Source organism: Leptodactylus fuscus, chromosome 6 (genome assembly GCF_031893055.1).
Source record: "Leptodactylus fuscus isolate aLepFus1 chromosome 6, aLepFus1.hap2, whole genome shotgun sequence".
Classification (NCBI taxonomy): Eukaryota; Metazoa; Chordata; class Amphibia; order Anura; family Leptodactylidae; genus Leptodactylus; species Leptodactylus fuscus.
The window spans coordinates 58837634-58854318 of NC_134270.1; the positions used below are offsets into that span (position 1 = coordinate 58837634).

General features: G+C 39.3%; 1 protein-coding gene across 2 annotated transcripts in view; it reads right to left on the reverse strand.

The window, feature by feature from the left end:
* The window catches only part of CDON (cell adhesion associated, oncogene regulated), an 83616-nt gene extending 69087 nt beyond the window's left edge, over positions 1–14529 (reverse strand). Inside the window, exons 1-2 of one of the 2 annotated variants that reach the window (XM_075280058.1) lie at positions 14377–14529; positions 2733–2807 (exon numbers count right to left, since the gene is read on the reverse strand). The gene's annotated coding sequence lies outside the window, so the exon portion shown is untranslated. The remainder of the gene's footprint in view (positions 1–2732; positions 2808–14376) is intronic. The other variant, XM_075280059.1, reaches the window with a different exon arrangement.
* Between the last annotated feature and the right edge of the window lie 2156 nt (positions 14530–16685).

The following is a 16685-nucleotide window of genomic DNA, read 5'->3' on the forward strand; positions in this document are numbered from 1 at the left end:
AACTTGACTGTTCTTACTGAGCCATTTGTATCACTATTGCACCAGCTCCATTGTAATAACGCAAATTGTCTATTCAGGACTATAGCAAAGCTTGACCTGTAATGACTGCCACTTTGGTTGTCACCCAGCTTTCCCAAAATCAAATGGAAATATACACTTGTCAGAAGAGGGTAACTCAGGAGGTTATAGTTAAAGGTGAAACTTTGCTTTGGGGGTAAATGCTCCTAGGACAAGAGTTTCTCTCCCACCCCCCTTTTTTTCCTAACCCCCGTAGGGTTACCTCATTATCTTTGGCAGTAGGATAATATTTATTTTACCTTTGCACCTTGGTCAGTATCATCCAATCTCTTATCCAATCATCCAATCTCTTAAATTCCTTTGCTGTTACTGGAAAGCTAATTATAGATGAATGCCCAAAATTGTTTTAAGGAAAGTGGTTAAGAAACGGCGTTTAATGTGGAAAGTATTGTACAGCTGGAGATTTTAGGAGGAACAGGGGTCCCATAAAGCCTCTCTTCTCCAGCTGCTCCATTAATTAAAACAGGCGCTGCATTACTTTGTCTCATTTTTTTGCTATGTGCTCAGGCAGCCATTAGAATAAGTTCTGCCAGCAGTGATTGCAGTCGCAGAGCATCGCAGGAGCTGTGGATTCTACAATAAGAATAGGGCAATGCTCTGCAGCTGCTCATAAGATGAATATAATGAGTACCTGTAATGTTCTGCAGCTGTTCATACAAATGGATATACTGAATACCTGTAATGCTCTGCAGCTGTTCATACAAATGCATATACTGAGTACCTGCAATGCTCTGCAACTATTCATATGTCACACAGATTAGAATGAGAGAATGTTCTACAGACATTGATACATGACATAATGCTCTTCATATGTGACATATATAAAGGTGTGGGAACATTCTGCAGACATCCATATGTCCACATCATACATGCATCAGAATGATGCAATGCTCTTCAGCTCTCATAGGTTACAAACAATATGACACTGAAATGCTCTGCAGTTGATCATACTGTATATCCCATAAATTGTGTGAATGTTCTACAGACATTACTGTGCTGCAATACTCTACAACTGTTCATACATACACACAATGTAGAAATATTCTGCATACATTCATATACTATACAATTAGGATTATATATATATATATATATATATATATATATATATATATACATACACACATTACCAAGGTTACACTGTCTACCAGTAAGTATATGGACACCTGTGGTCCGTGCGGCACGAGCGGCAATTACAGCCTCATCCCTCCGGGGCATGCTTTCCATAAGTCCTTGTATGATGACTAGTGGTATTTTATTCCATTCGGCTTGGAGAAGACAGGTAACGTCTTTCACCGATTTTGGTCGGCTGCTGCACCCCATAGTTCAGCAATCCAACTCATCCCAGAGGAACTGGATTGGGTTCAATTCTGGGCTCTGAGCAGACCAGTCCACTCGGTTAACCTGATTGTCACTGTACCAAGCCATAGTAGACCTTTCTACATGACAGCTGACGTTGTCATCCTGGAAGTAACATTGGTTCGACCCATAGAACCCATAGAACCGCCATAATGTAGGATGCACACTGTTATCTAACATAGTGCAATAGGCGTCGGCGTTGAGTTTACCATGCACTGACACCAAGGGTCCCAGTATATACCAGGAGAAACACCCCCAGACCATAACTTCACCTCCGTAGAACTTTACTGAGTGTCCAAATACTTAATGGTAGACAGTGTATAGCAAAGGAGAAAACTGGCAGGGCATGTGCCACAGGAGCTGGGTGCCAGGGGTGGCACCAACAAGCCAAACAGTTTTGTTCCAGGCATTTATATACAGGCTTTAACAGTGAACTAAATCTTTTCTTACATGAAGAAAAACCTGCAACTCAGCTCATTACATGTATTTGGACATTGTGATTCTCTGTAACCATACACATATGGCATACACAGTGGGAATACACTTCAGATATTCATATCTATATAGTCCATATACAGCTGTTTATAGGTCATATGCATCAGGGATATAAGAATGACATTTGTACATTATCCACAACGGACTGCAGCTGCTCATATGTTACATATATTACGATGTGATAATGCTGTGAATTTGTGATACTTATATTTCACCCCACAGTTAATACCTTCAGGCCAGGTCCCCATGTTATGAAAACGCAGCATTTTGGATGCTGCGTTCTGGCTAATCCCATCCACACATTGCGAAAAAAAAAATCAGCGAAAATGCTTTGATTTACAAAAATTCTTGCGGTTTTGTAAATCACATCATGCCAATTATACCTGGGATTTTCCATATAGGTATAATAGAGGCAGAAATTCCGTACAGGAAAACTCCGCAGACTTTCTGTGAAAAAAACAGCGTTGCATTTCTGCTGCAGTCTTTTCCACTGTATTTTTTGGCTGCAACTCGCTACGTGGGCCTTAGTCTCAAGAAGTCTTTTCCCTAGGGTACTTTTTGTTTTTACAAATTTTTCATAAGCGTGATAAAACTGCAGAATTTCTTTTATGTATAATAGCTTATGGTAACACAAATTGCTCAATCACATGGGGATTTGTAAGCGATATTTGTAGCTACTTGATCATCAGGATGTAGCATTTTATTTGGGGTTGTCTTCCTTAATGGGGGATAAAATATAAAAGGGGGTAAGAAAAGGCTGTTGTGGTATACAAAATTGTAGCAATGTCAGGAGTACTCACTAGACCAGGGTCACTCCTTTTTCTCTGGATATTGAATCTGCCATGACAAAATTCTCCAACTTCTTTATCATTTATCTGAAAGATATAATTAAAGGCTTGTTTGTACAGAATTGTTATAAATTCACAGATGTCAGATAGATATGGACATAGATATAAGGTAGATAGATAGATAGATAGATAGATAGATAGATAGATAGATAGATAGATAGATAGAGTCCTATGAAAAAGTTTGGGCACCCCTATTAATCTTAATCATTTTTAGTTCTAAATATTTTGGTGTTTGCAACAGCCATTTCAGTTTGATATATCTAATAACTGATGGACACAGTAATATTTCAGGATTGAAATGAGGTTTATTGTACTAACAGAAAATGTGCAATATGCATTAAACCAAAGTTTGACCGGTGCAAAAATATGGGCACCTCAACAGAAAAGTGACATTAATATTTAGTACATCCTCCTTTTGCAAAGATAACAGCCTCTAGTCGCTTCCTGTAGCTTTTAATCAGTTCCTGGATCCTGGATGAAGGTATTTTGGACCATTTCTTTCTACAAAACAATTCAAGTTCAGTTAAGTTTGATGGTCGCCGAACATGGACAGCCCGCTCTCAAATGATCTAAAAACAAAGATTGTTCAACATAGTTGTTCAGGGGAAGGATACAAAACGTTGTCTCAGAGATTTAACCTGTCAGTTTCCACTGTGAGGAACATAGTAAGGAAATGGAAGACCACAGGGACAGTTCTTGTTAAGCCCAGAAGTGGCAGGCCAAGAAAAATATCAGAAAGGCAGAGAAGAAGAATAGGTGAGAACAGTCAAGGACAATCCACAGACCACCTCCAAAGAGCTGCAGCATCATCTTACTGCAGATGGTGTCACTGTGCATCAGTCAGCAATACAGCGCACTTTGCACAAGGAGAAGCTGTATGGGAGAGTGATGAGAAAGAAGCCGTTTCTGCACGTACGCCACAAATAGAGTTGCCTGAGGTATGCAAAAGCACATTTGGAGAAGCCAACTTCATTTTGGAAACAAAGATTGAGTTGTTTGGTTATAAAAAAAGGCGTTATGCATGGCGTCCAAAAAGAAACAGCATTCCAAGAAAAACACTTGCTACCCACTGTAAAATTTGGTGGAGGTTCCATCATGCTTTGGGGCTGTGTGGCCAATGCCGGCACCGGGAATCTTGTTAAAGTTGAGGGTCGCATGGATTCCACTCAGTATCAGCAGATTCTTGAGAATAGTTGAAGTTACGCCGGGGATGGATATTTCAGCAAGACAATGATCCAAAACACTGCTCCAGATCAACTCAGGCATTCATGCAGAGGAACAATTACAATGTTCTGGAATGGCCATCCCAGTCCCCAGACCTGAATATCATTGAACATCTGTGGGATGATTTGAAGCGGGCTGTCCATGCTCGGCGACCATCTAACTTAACTGAACTTGAATTGTTTGTCCAAAATACCTTTATCCAAGATCCAGGAACTGATTAAAAGCTACAGGAAGCGACTAGAGGCTGTTATCTTTGCAAAAGGAGGATCTACTAAATATTAATGTCACTTTTCTGTTGAGGTGCCCATACTTTTGCACCAGTCAAATTTTGGTTTAATGCATATTGCACATTTTCTGTTAGTACAATAAACCTCATTTCAATCCTGAAATATTACTGTGTCCATCAGTTATTAGATATATCAAACTGAAATGGCTGTTGCAAATACCAAAATATTTAGAACTAAAAATGATTAAGATTAATAGGGGTGCCCAAACTTTTTCATAGGACTGTACATAAATAGATATTGTGCAGGTTGTCCTTGTTTGAAGAGCGCCATTTTCTCACATTGGGATCCATAGTCACTGCAGAATTGGTGTTTGGAATGGATATGGTTGTATTTTTGACCCTTTTGGTACATCTTTATGGTTTATTAGCATTGTTCATTCTGTATTTATATTCATTACATTGTATATACTTTGTCTGGATTGTTAATAAAAAATGGACTTTATTCCACATTTTCTGTTAGCGCTACAGCCTTTCTGATAAAGTTTCTTGACTATGCTAATAAAGTCAGAGTTTTACCTTTGAGGCTAAGGCCCCATGTAGTGAAATGCAGCTAAAAACTGAGGCGGGAAAAAATGCAGCAGAAGCGCATAAAGTTTTTTCTGCAGCGTTTTTCATGGCATTTTAGCTTAGTGGATTTTCTTCCCTTATTAAACCAATGGAAAAACTGCCAGCATTTCCTCTGGTATAATTGACATGCCGCGATTTTCAAAAATGAAGGCGTCTTTTGAAGACACAGCTTTTCTGCTGTGGATTTTTCTCTGCAATGTGTGGATAGGATTTGCCAGAATCTTATTCACTCTGCAGGTATTGTAAAATGCAGCGTTTTTTGCTGCCGCATTCGGCAACAGCAAAAAATGCTATATTTTTGCAACGTGGGGCTTCAGCCTTAAGGAGCATTGCTATCTCTGCCAAATATAGGCCAGTCTAGAGCTACGAAAACAGATGAACTCAGCTGTTCCATGCTGTTTCCCTAATTCCCATAGAGATAAATCGGAGTTATGGAAACAGAGTAGCATGGTAAGCTTCCATAACAGGAGCTATGGAAACAGTGTAGCTCAGGGGTCCTCAAACTTTTTAAACAGTGGGCCAGAGGCAGAGCAGGTCGCACAGACATCGGGAGCGGTGCCCTCCCATAGGTAAAGTGAAGTGCGCTCCATGGCCTGGCCCGAGCTCCCCAGGAGCTTCATTATAAATGCATGCCTGCCGGCGTTGTCGGCGGGGCCAGACAGAAGTGCTTGGCGGGCCGCATGTGGCTCCCGGGCCGCAGTTTGAGGACCCCTGGTGTAGCTCATTGGGTTTAAACTGTCTTCAGCGTCTTACTCATTCTGGTCTGCTATCTCTCAGAAGCTGCATGCAGCATCTATGAAGAGGAATGTTACGTCCATGCCTATCTTCGGGAGAGTAGATGGGAGAAATCACAAAAGAACAGTACAAAATTCCTGGAGCTGGGGGCCACATGGTGGCTCAGTGGTTAGCACTGCAGTCTTGCAGCGCTGGAGTCCTGGTGTTCAAATCCTGCCAAGGGAAAAAAAACATCTGCATGGAGTTTGTATGTTCTCCCTGTGTTTGCATGGATTTCCATCACATATTCCAAAGACATACTGATAGGGAAAAAATGTACATTGTGAGCTCTATGTGGGGCTCACAATCTACATTAAAAAAATAAATAAATTCCTAGAGCTAGTGGACAGGACCTCTCTCGTGAGTAGAGAAAGCAGCTTCTTCCTTCTCTGAGGAGCTACAGCAAAGAGAGACCCATATATAAGTGTCAAGAGGTAAGGCCCACCAAAGGATGCTCGGTCCTCTAGTGGGCCAGTTTAACACTACCTCCGAAACTAACATGAATTAGAAATTTCTGCTGAATCTGTCTTGGCCTCTATACCGTTTAGTAGTATTATAATGTCCCATATGGTAGTGCTGCTACTGCTTCTGAATGAGTAGGAGTGAGAGCTACAGTAGGAAGCAGAATCTATTCTTTTCTCCATGTGTAAAATAAAGGATATTCTAGTAAATAGTTAACAATCCACTAGTCATCACTAACTGAGAATCACAGATAGAACCTTCAAAGGGAGCAACAACTAGATAATGCAGAATACAAGTCATGTAGTGGCCAGAAATAGTGTTACTCTGCAAGTATACACATATGGCAATTTATCCTGAAAAGCTATTCAAAAAGTAAGATGGATATATAGATAGATAGATAGATAGATAGATAGATAGATAGATAGATAGATAGATATTACAAAGATAAATAGAAGATTGATATATATGAGATAAAGAGATAAGATATGAGACAGATATTAAGCAGAAAGGGGTGTAACTATAGGGGGTGCAGAGGTAACAGCTGCTCCCAGGCCCTGGACCCCCATAAAATTTGTTAGCATTACACATGACACAAGGTAGGTAGAAACCCCATTACAAATCACATTTCGGGGTCCAGGAACTTCAGGCTACGCCTCTGTAAATGGATATAAGATGACATATATTAGATAGACCGAAGACTGATAGAATACATGAGATAGATAGATAGATAGATAGATAGATAGATAGATAGATAGATATGAGACAGATACATAGATAGTTAGATATTAGATAGATAGATAGATAGATAGATAGACACACACTCAGGTTTACACATTGTTGCAGCTTGTATCTGTTATTGCCCTGACATATTTTTCCTGCACCAGTAATTACATATTTAGATTCCATGTTTCCTTTTTTATCTTTTGGTTATAAAAAGCAAAGTTAGAGAATACATTTCTAATAAATGTGCCTGGTGTGAACTGATTGTTGTATTGGAGCAGTAAATCACCATCCTGTGTCTTAAGCCGCAGAACAGGTTTGTTTCTTGGTTTGGGGTCTGTTCAGTCCCCCGATGTATATGATAGACGTAATAATCTCCCAAATGTTTACATTCCCATCACACTGCACAGGTCCACATTTCCTTTTATAGGCTGAAACCTCACACGGTTACTGTAAACATGCCTGGGTCTCGCTTGGCAGTGGGTACTATCTCACACCAAGACATTTAACTCTTCCTCCTTAGGATGATAGAAGCCACCAACACAGGGTTGGCTCTGCACTCAGAACACCTCTTTGGCTCATGTCCCTATGCAAAGTATATCTCATCTTTACATATCAGCAAGGCTAACGCTTGAATCAGCCATAACATATGCCACTTGTGCCAATTATAACACTTTTATAAAGATGATTTGCCTATAGGAACCAATAAGTTTACGGTTTTCAATTTCTAAAACTGGTGATAGGTTATTATGGGCCGGAACACTAAGGTTAGGTGCACACGACTGAGATGCAAAACAGCCTGAGGGTACAAGTGCATGGGGGGATCCGAGAAAACAGCTGAAAATAGGACATGACCTATATTTTGATGGTCATGAGAATAACTCCCCTTCATTGACAATGAAATAAATGCTGTCGTGTGACGTAACCTCATGTGAATACAGGGTATGAAGACATTTACCACTAATTATAGTTTTTGCTGCAGTGAAAAAAAGTGAAGCAACCTTACAAATAGTCATGATAGAAAATATCATATACATGCCATCGTTCTGTAATTTCAGCTCCTGTGCAGATCAATGTGTCTCCATTGTAACAGACTGCAAGCGATCCATGAACCCACGGTCACACTCTCCTCCATATGTTCCCTACTGCCTACTAATATACTCTTCTACTTTACTGGAGTTATTCTGCTTCTTTCACTGTATATATTTTAGTCTGTGACTACTCAACAAGGTCAATTTACTCATCTCCTGGAATACTCTGTACTGCTGACCTCACTGCATAACTTATATGGGGTCTGTTACCAGAATCTATATCATCCCAGCCCCACAGATAGATAGGTTAGGGTCTCAACTGAGTGTTTTCTCTTGTGTTCCTTCGCTGCCAAGATATTGCTGTTTCTGTCAACATGCAATTGAGCTCTTGGAAGCAATGAGGGTGAGCTTATCTGACCCTAAGCTCTCTATTTGTTGGCTAGGTTTATATCCTGGATTCTGATGACAGACTCCTTTAAAGTCTGTGATTTCTCAGTTGTCTATACTCCCATCCTCAGATTGAGAAACTGCCATTGTGTTCAATAACATCAATACATCAGTGGACAGGTCACATCTCCTTACTTCCAGTGAGGCTGTTTCATCCCTGCCCACTTTATAACTAATGCAACATTGCACTTCTCCAATTTCTTAAAGTTTGTCATCCTCTAGACAGGGGTGAAGCTACAGGGGAGATAGCAATCGCTACTGGGCCCCAAAGACTGAGCGGGCCCAAAAGCTCTCTACAACTTGAGAAGACACCAGGGTCTTAGATGACACATGGTAAGTGTAAGATTTTGCATTGGAGTCCCTGGGGCCTTGGAGTTTCAAGTTACACCATGCCCCTAGACTTGATGTAAAAATTAGCTGTCAAGTTGTCAAACATTCTCTCCATTTACAATATCTGTTTCTAAAAAAATTGAGTAACAATTAAAATGGCTACCATTCATCTACCTTAGGCAAAGGTAATGGAGTGGTGGGATGTTTCCATTCCAGAGACTAGGAACATTGGGTGAAAACCCCCCTTGGCTTGTTATGGCAGTTTAGCTGTCATAACAACCAAATAGTTGTCACTTAACTTTTCCAAAATCAGATAGAGTCAAGGAATGGTCGAATAACATTCTTAGGTATGTATATTTTTATTTTCCTTCTTGACAATCCGGATAACTTTGATAAAAAAAAATCTGAATTACAATCTTCCTGGCATCATTGTTGACAGCGAATTTATATTAATGAGGTCTGAGCTCCATACCTGAGATATCATCGCCCTAAAAAACAATCCATGCTCTGGTATGGCTAAAATAATAACAGATGTGAAAGAACCCTCAATAACACAGCAATGCTCTGCACTGTCTGCATCCATTTACTCCAAATCCTTGTTATATTCCAGTTAGCAGGAACTTCTCATGCAGATCATTATTCCCGAAAATTATAAGTATATTTTCTTGAGATGATTCTCCTATGGCAAGCAGCTCCCATACAATTTAGATGCTCAACAGATTTCTCACCCTTCCATGACATCACAAGTCACAGATGACAACATGATGTGACAGATGATGTCATCAGTCACATCATGATATAAAATATTATCACCTATTATTTGTATCATCATATTGATCATCATCACTGATCATTTGTGGGATCATCACTATCTATCATCTGTGACAACATGTATTATGTCATCACCTGTGATATTATTTTGCACATCTTATTAGTGATAACATTGTATAACTTGTGACATAATGATATCGCATGTAAAATCATCTTACTATCTGTTACATCATTTTTAGAATCATCTAAAAAGTGCTATAAATGGGACTGAGGTTACCAGGTTTGCAGAGCATATAGAGATGCTGCTGGTTTAGGGTCCTCCTACCTGCTGACAGGCTCCATTTATATATTTGTCTCATGCACTGATTTAGTTACTGGGAAGTTGGGTTTACATGGTTTGTCACCTAGCTTTCCGAAACTTCTAAACAGTGAATCTTCTACCATTTACTGTGATATTTTATAGTCCAATTTACTATGTAGAGCTATAAAAAACTGCATGACAGCTCATATGAGATATATAATGGTAGCCATATTGGTTGTCAGTCTCTGACAGACAGAAACAAATAAAAGAAAACAAAATCTTAAAACATCATAGACCAGATTGACTCAAAGATTTATTCCTACCCCTTTGTTTTAGGAGTATACGCTATTTTTACCTATAAAGAATGCTGGAAGATCCAGTGGATTCTGCAGAGGAATAATTATCAAGGCATGAGAATTTGTTTAGCAGAACTAGTGACCTAATCAGAAGAAAATATCTATGTGAAGGGAGGAAACTGCAGGAAATAATGGATGTTAATGTCTCCCAGGCTTAGGATCATGGCTGCAGAATACAGTACTTTTCTGCCCAATTACTGCTTTATATGTTGTGTAACGTAAAACTTCTCTACTTATGATGAAGGGTTAAATCCTGGCAACATACAACTTACTTTAACAAGAAAGGGAGCGGGGGCTCTGAATTATAGTACAAGCCACGGTGTATGACGACAGTTCAGTACGGAACATTTAATGTGTATAAAAAACATAGCAGAATCAAAAAGTATACACGTAATATAATACAAGAAGGGTAAAAACCTTCTCTGTGGTCTGTACTGATCTCTACTGGGGTGTCCCTAATATTTATGTGTATGTGGCTGACAACTCTGTTCTGATGGTTTTACCACTATCCTGTGCTGGGAGATCACTGCACAATTTATATAGAAATAAAGCAAAAAAAGAAGCACTCCAACCCAACAAAAGGGAGGTCCTTAATTCACCTGTACATGCATGCAATGTTTCACCTCAAGTCAACGGTTCTATAAGGTTTGGCTGAAACATTGCATGTACATATGGGTGAATTAAGGACCTCCCTTTTTACATCATTTGCCGGGTTGGAGTGCTGCCTTTTCCCCTTTTATTATTGTGACACATGATCAATTGCACTCACTCCAATTCTATACTGTATATACTATCTATCTATCTATCTATCTATCTATCTAGCTATTATCTATCTATCTATCTATCTATCTGTCTATCATCTATCTATCTATCTATCTATCTATCTATCTATTATCTATCTATCTATCTATCTATCTATCTATCTATCTATCTATTATCTATCTGTCTATCTATCTGTCTATCATCTATCTTTCTATCTATCTATCTATCTGTCTGTCTATCATCTATCTATCTATCTATCTATCTATCTATCTATCTATCTATCAATCATCTATCTATCTATCTATCTATCTATCTATCTATCATCTATCTATCATCTATCTATATATGTATCTATTATCTAGCTAGCTAGCTATTATCTATCTATCATCTATCTAGCTATCATCTATCTATATCTATCTATCTATCTATCTATCTATCTATCTATCTATCTATCTATCTATCTATCCATCCATCCATCCATCTATCATCTATCTATCTTTCTATTTATCATCTATCTATGTACGTATCTATCATCTATCTATTTAGCTCTAATGGTTAATATTAAAAGGCATTAGGATAATCTATTGTAAAATAAATAATGTATGCTCAGGAATAAGCAACATCTAAGTCATCCAAATTCATCCAAAGCTCAGATTTTCCTGTTTTGTGTTTTTTATCAGCAAGAATTCGCCTGAGGTGAACTGAGGACTCGGAGAGTTATTTTCCAAATTCAGAACTTCCTACCAGAATTAGGAGATTCACCAAAGACCTGGAGCTGAACCCCAAAGAAACTGACAGCTCTTCATTACTCCATATACAGATTGCAGGACTGACGCCTCCAGTGTTCCAGAGAGAACAGTGAAATATTTGAAGGAAAAATCCCATTTACCAATTCAGAATGTCTAGATGCAGAGAAAAGCACTTGTCCAGTGATTGTACACCCTTTACATTGCAAATGCATATACTGACACTATATATGGTATAAAATCCTCCAAAGAAACATCATGTTGGAAGATAGAGCAAAGCTAGTAGCAAGGGAGAGAGGAAGAGAAAACGAAAGCGAGAGAAACAGATCCATTTATACATGTTAAATAGATGTGTGTATTCACAGAGAGACGTTTGTGATGTGGGTTTCTTACACACATTGATCTGGGTTTATGTTCTCTCCAAATGACAAGACATAGTCAGACCTGATCATGTTAGTACATGTTGTCTATCTATCTATCTATCTGTCTATCTATCTATCTATCTATCTATCTATCATCTATCTCTATCTATCTTGAGTGCAACAATCTTCAATATGAATCTGACAACATGCTGTACCAAGATAACTCACAACAAAAGTCATTGAACGCAATGGAAAAAGTTGAGTTAAATTGATTAGCAACTGTTTACTTAACGTGTTAAACGTAATGGTAAACTTGGCTCCAGCTGTCTCGCTCTCTCTCTTTTTTTAAGCAAGACAGCACCATCCAATGGGAAGTGTTCCTAAAAGTTGCAAGGCAGAAACTCAGTCTCCCAACCTATGTGTACTTTCAGCAAGAAAAAAGTCCTCTGCCAACATCCAAAAATAATGGAGCAATTTCTTGAAGCCCAGACCATACACATACATATTGGCCCATATAGGGGCACTTGAAAAGGCCCCCGCGTGGGACAAAATGGGGAGTATAGTTTTGGCTTCGATAAATTACTCAATCATTTGTAGTTGGTAGCAGAAGGTTTTTTCCCCTTCTCTTTTTATGTATAATAATTCATGTTACTTTTAATTTAAGGGAACAATGATGGGGACAGCTTCTACCCCACCAAAAGCAAACTTGTGTATTGAGTGTATTGTAAAAGAAATACTGTCCATTCTAGTCAAACTGATTTGCAAAAATCTATACTCATCATTGTAGATGATATATGTGATACATATGATATATGTTTTAGGTAAGAGACGAAAAGGGGAAAGGTAGCTGTAAACAAGAAGGATGAAGACAATGACATAAATTATGCAGATGATGTTAAAAAATAAAAATAACACCAAACACTTTGGAGGAACAATGATGACAGGGTCTGATTAAGCCGCAAACATTGTGTATCGTTATTTGTTGTTATAATTTATATCGTCATGTAAACTATTATTAGAATTATTCTGATTTTCTCGAGTATGTTCATCTCGATTTGCTGTGGAGCGGCATTTAGACAATCTGATTGGACTACATATATATATATATATATATATATATATATATATATATATATATATATATATTTATATCTAAAGTATTATAATTATCTAAGGTATTATAATTATTCCTCTAGTATATTGTTACACAAAGTTCATCTTTATCTAAAATTGTATTAATTACAAAAAATTAAATATAAAGTCATCAAAACATTTCTTCCCTTTTCAAACTCCATAATGTTTGTGCTGGTGAAGTGAGGGCATCTATCACACCTGTACATTATAGGTAGCGGCACTGAGTCTCCAGAATGTTCCATGGATCGCAACAAGATCTATTGAAAAAGCTGTTGAACATTCTATACAGTTTATCTGTTTCTGGAAAAGTTGAGTTAAGAAAAAATGTTGACTTTTCATGACAATGTCAAACTCTGTGCTGAACTCTGCTCCCCTGTTCAGTAGTTTAGGAAAGCTGGATGACGTTTTAATGCAATGGTAGTACATGTTATCAAACTTAGGGTCTTATATATAGTGGGAATATTGTTTTAGTTATTTATTATGAAGCATTTAGCTTCAAGGCGGACACAACATTTCTTTTCGCTGCGCACACCATGTGTGTGTTCTGCCTGCGCTACACATCTGGCGCTGCGTACATAGGATCTTCCCGATATAATGTGAATTTACTTTAAAACTGTTAAAGGAAACAAATAAAGTAATTTTGTGGTTAACAGTCAGAGGCTGAAATCCAAACGATCTCTGTAAACATAAACTCTGGCCTGCGAGACTTGGAAACCATCTCTGTGCGCGGCCACAATTAACCCTTACAGCGCCAGATAGCATGTCAATCAAGAAGACCCAACAACCAGATACTAAATTAACCGTATTGCTACAATGACTTCCTGATATATAGATGTAGCAGAACTCAAGTGTTATTTAACCACCTGGATTGAAACGGATAAGATTACAAGTAAAGTTGCCTACAATACAAAAACACAGATAACACATCTTGACTTCAACATGAATGAAACTCTGATGCACCTTGTACATAAAATATACTGCAACCTGGATAGATGTAACCCATAATAACTTTGTCAGGGATGGCAAAGCTCATACAGATCAATAGAGTAGTGCCAGGTTTGCTGCGTGGCGCTACATGTCAGCAATAAGCAGATATGATTTCGACTGATGTAGAAGGTTACGCGGCCATGTTTGTCATTTAGCACAATGCATGATAGTATCACAGTCTCTACTTTTTGGTTTGGTACTGGGAAAACTACTTACTATCCTGGAGCGACTCTAAACTTTTGCATGAGGATAGATAACTTACTGAATTCCTGTCATCCTTATCATACAGTAATGATATCAATAATTAGCGGACAATCTTTAATATGCGCCACTTACCTCCTTGCTGCCCTGAAACGTCTCGTGTCGCAGTCTCGTCCGACTAACACTCCTCTCAGGCAGCAGATACTTCAGTCATCTCTTCCTACAGAGCTCAGCCCCTCCGCTGTGGCTTTCTGCCCAGTGACTCTTGCTTAGCAGCCAAGGAAACTTTCTCTGAAGGGGGAATGAGAGCCAGAAAGCGCTTTGAAACGAAGACACAGAGAGGATGAGGGCGGAAGGGAAGGTTCTTGTCTTCGTTTGTTCTGTAAAAAAAATATTTGCAAAAAAAAATCTTTTTTTTATTTTGGAAATTGACAACACATGCCTGCTGTATGTAGCAGAGGCCTAGTAAACAGCCCATCCTCACCGAACATGTTGCCATGACGACAAACATGCAGGAAATAGCCAAGATAACAGGAATAGTGACTAAAAAACATGTGTTTTGGATGGAAAGTCCCCCCCCCCCATCATTTTATTTTTTTTCGTCACCACTGATTATTTCCCAATGTGAACATTGAAGACTTAATGTAAATGTATTACAGGACAAAACAATAACCTTGAAAAAAGTTATTGAAGAATCCCCAAACTATTGGATTATTTTAACATCTTCTTTTTATAACACCATCGTCAGGCACGGTTCACACTGGCGCCTGCTCTATGTTCGGGGTTTCTGTCTTCGAATCCGTTTAAAAAATGCGGAGAAAAGTCTTGAAAGATGAACTTTTCACTTGTGTTTTCTCACATTTTTTGGGTGGAAGCCTGGCGGACTCCATTATCTGTGGGATCCGTGGGTTTCCATGGGTAACTGCTTTTTAAACAGACTAGGTTTCTGTTCTTTGGGTCCTCAATTATAATAAATAACACACAAATGGCACTGTTCTCCTAAGTGGGACGGCCTTGTTGGCCTGCAATTCTTATGATACGCAATGAAAATGGATAACAATATTACAATATTATGAGGTCCTGGGGCAGCATGGTAGCCTAGTGGTTAGCACTGCAGCCTTGCAGCGCTGGAGTCCTGGATTCAAATCCTGCATCTGCAAGGAGTCTGTATGTTCTTCCCATGTTTTCATGGGTTCCCTCCCACAATCCTAAGACATTCTGATGGGGGCGGGGGGAGATATTTTTTTTTAGTTCTCTGCCATGGGGAGCAGGTGGATTCCATGGTTGACCTTTGAGCCATGGTGGGCCCCCAGTCCCATCCATTACACAAGAGGTAAATTATTATAAAGGTGCATCAGGTATAATGGTAGTCCATTATTCTCCCTTCCCGGGTTCCACCTCAGGAAGGAACAATATTCCACTCACTTGGGAACCCCAATCACCTATCATCTTACAGTGCTTTTCTGCTACAAGAAGCCTACCCCAGCACTAAGCACTACCTCCCAAACATCCTGAATTCATACAGATAGTCTCCAGTGCTGTCACAATGTTATAGGTGGTGGGTATAGTGCCCTGGCAACAATTCTATGTTGAGGCCGCAAGGAGGAAGCATTCTACTTTGTGGGGTCCAAGTCACATTATTCTGTACAAGGGCCATAAGCGGGATATTATACTATGAATGGGCACAAGGGGATATTATATTGTGTTGAGGCCACAAGGGGACATTATACAATGTGGGAGCCAATGGGGGAATGTTATAATGTATGTGTGGGCCCCTGGGAGGATGTTATACTGTGTGGAGACCACAAGGGGATATTATATGGTATTGGGTCCACAATACTCAGTTTCCACTAACTTCAATAATTCCTGAGATGCAATAATGACATCTGGCTACTATACTGCAGACAGAGCTTTCTGCTTCTGTTTTGTGTACAGGATGGGTGCTGAAAGCTGCTCTATAGAGCTGCTCAGGTCAGGTGTTTGCTCACCACCAATCAGGTAATTATGGCTTATCCTGACCATAAAAAAATTTAACTGCGAACCTGTCATTAGCTCCTGATACAGTGGCCCCATCACTGGTCCCCCAAAGGGCCACTGTATGGGGGGCTAGAAAAGGGGCCACTGCGTTGGACCATATAGTGGTCCCTTCAATGACACCCCATACAGCAGTATTTGGTCATTACTTACCTGTCTACTCCTGGGTAGTGATGTCATGTGCTCAGGACTGAATTGGAGGGCCTGGAAAGCAGACAGGTATGTACCCAGCTTGTAGGCTACATGCTTATTATGGCCTGTGGCCTACAAGTCAGAGAGTGGTAGAGCAGGAATCCAGTGGCTTCCTGCTCTACCAGCAACAAAACCAGTTCAGAACTCCCCAGTTCTGCAATTTGGTTGTATTTTTAACAACCGCATCAAGAGAACCATGGAGAACCTGGCTGCTACAT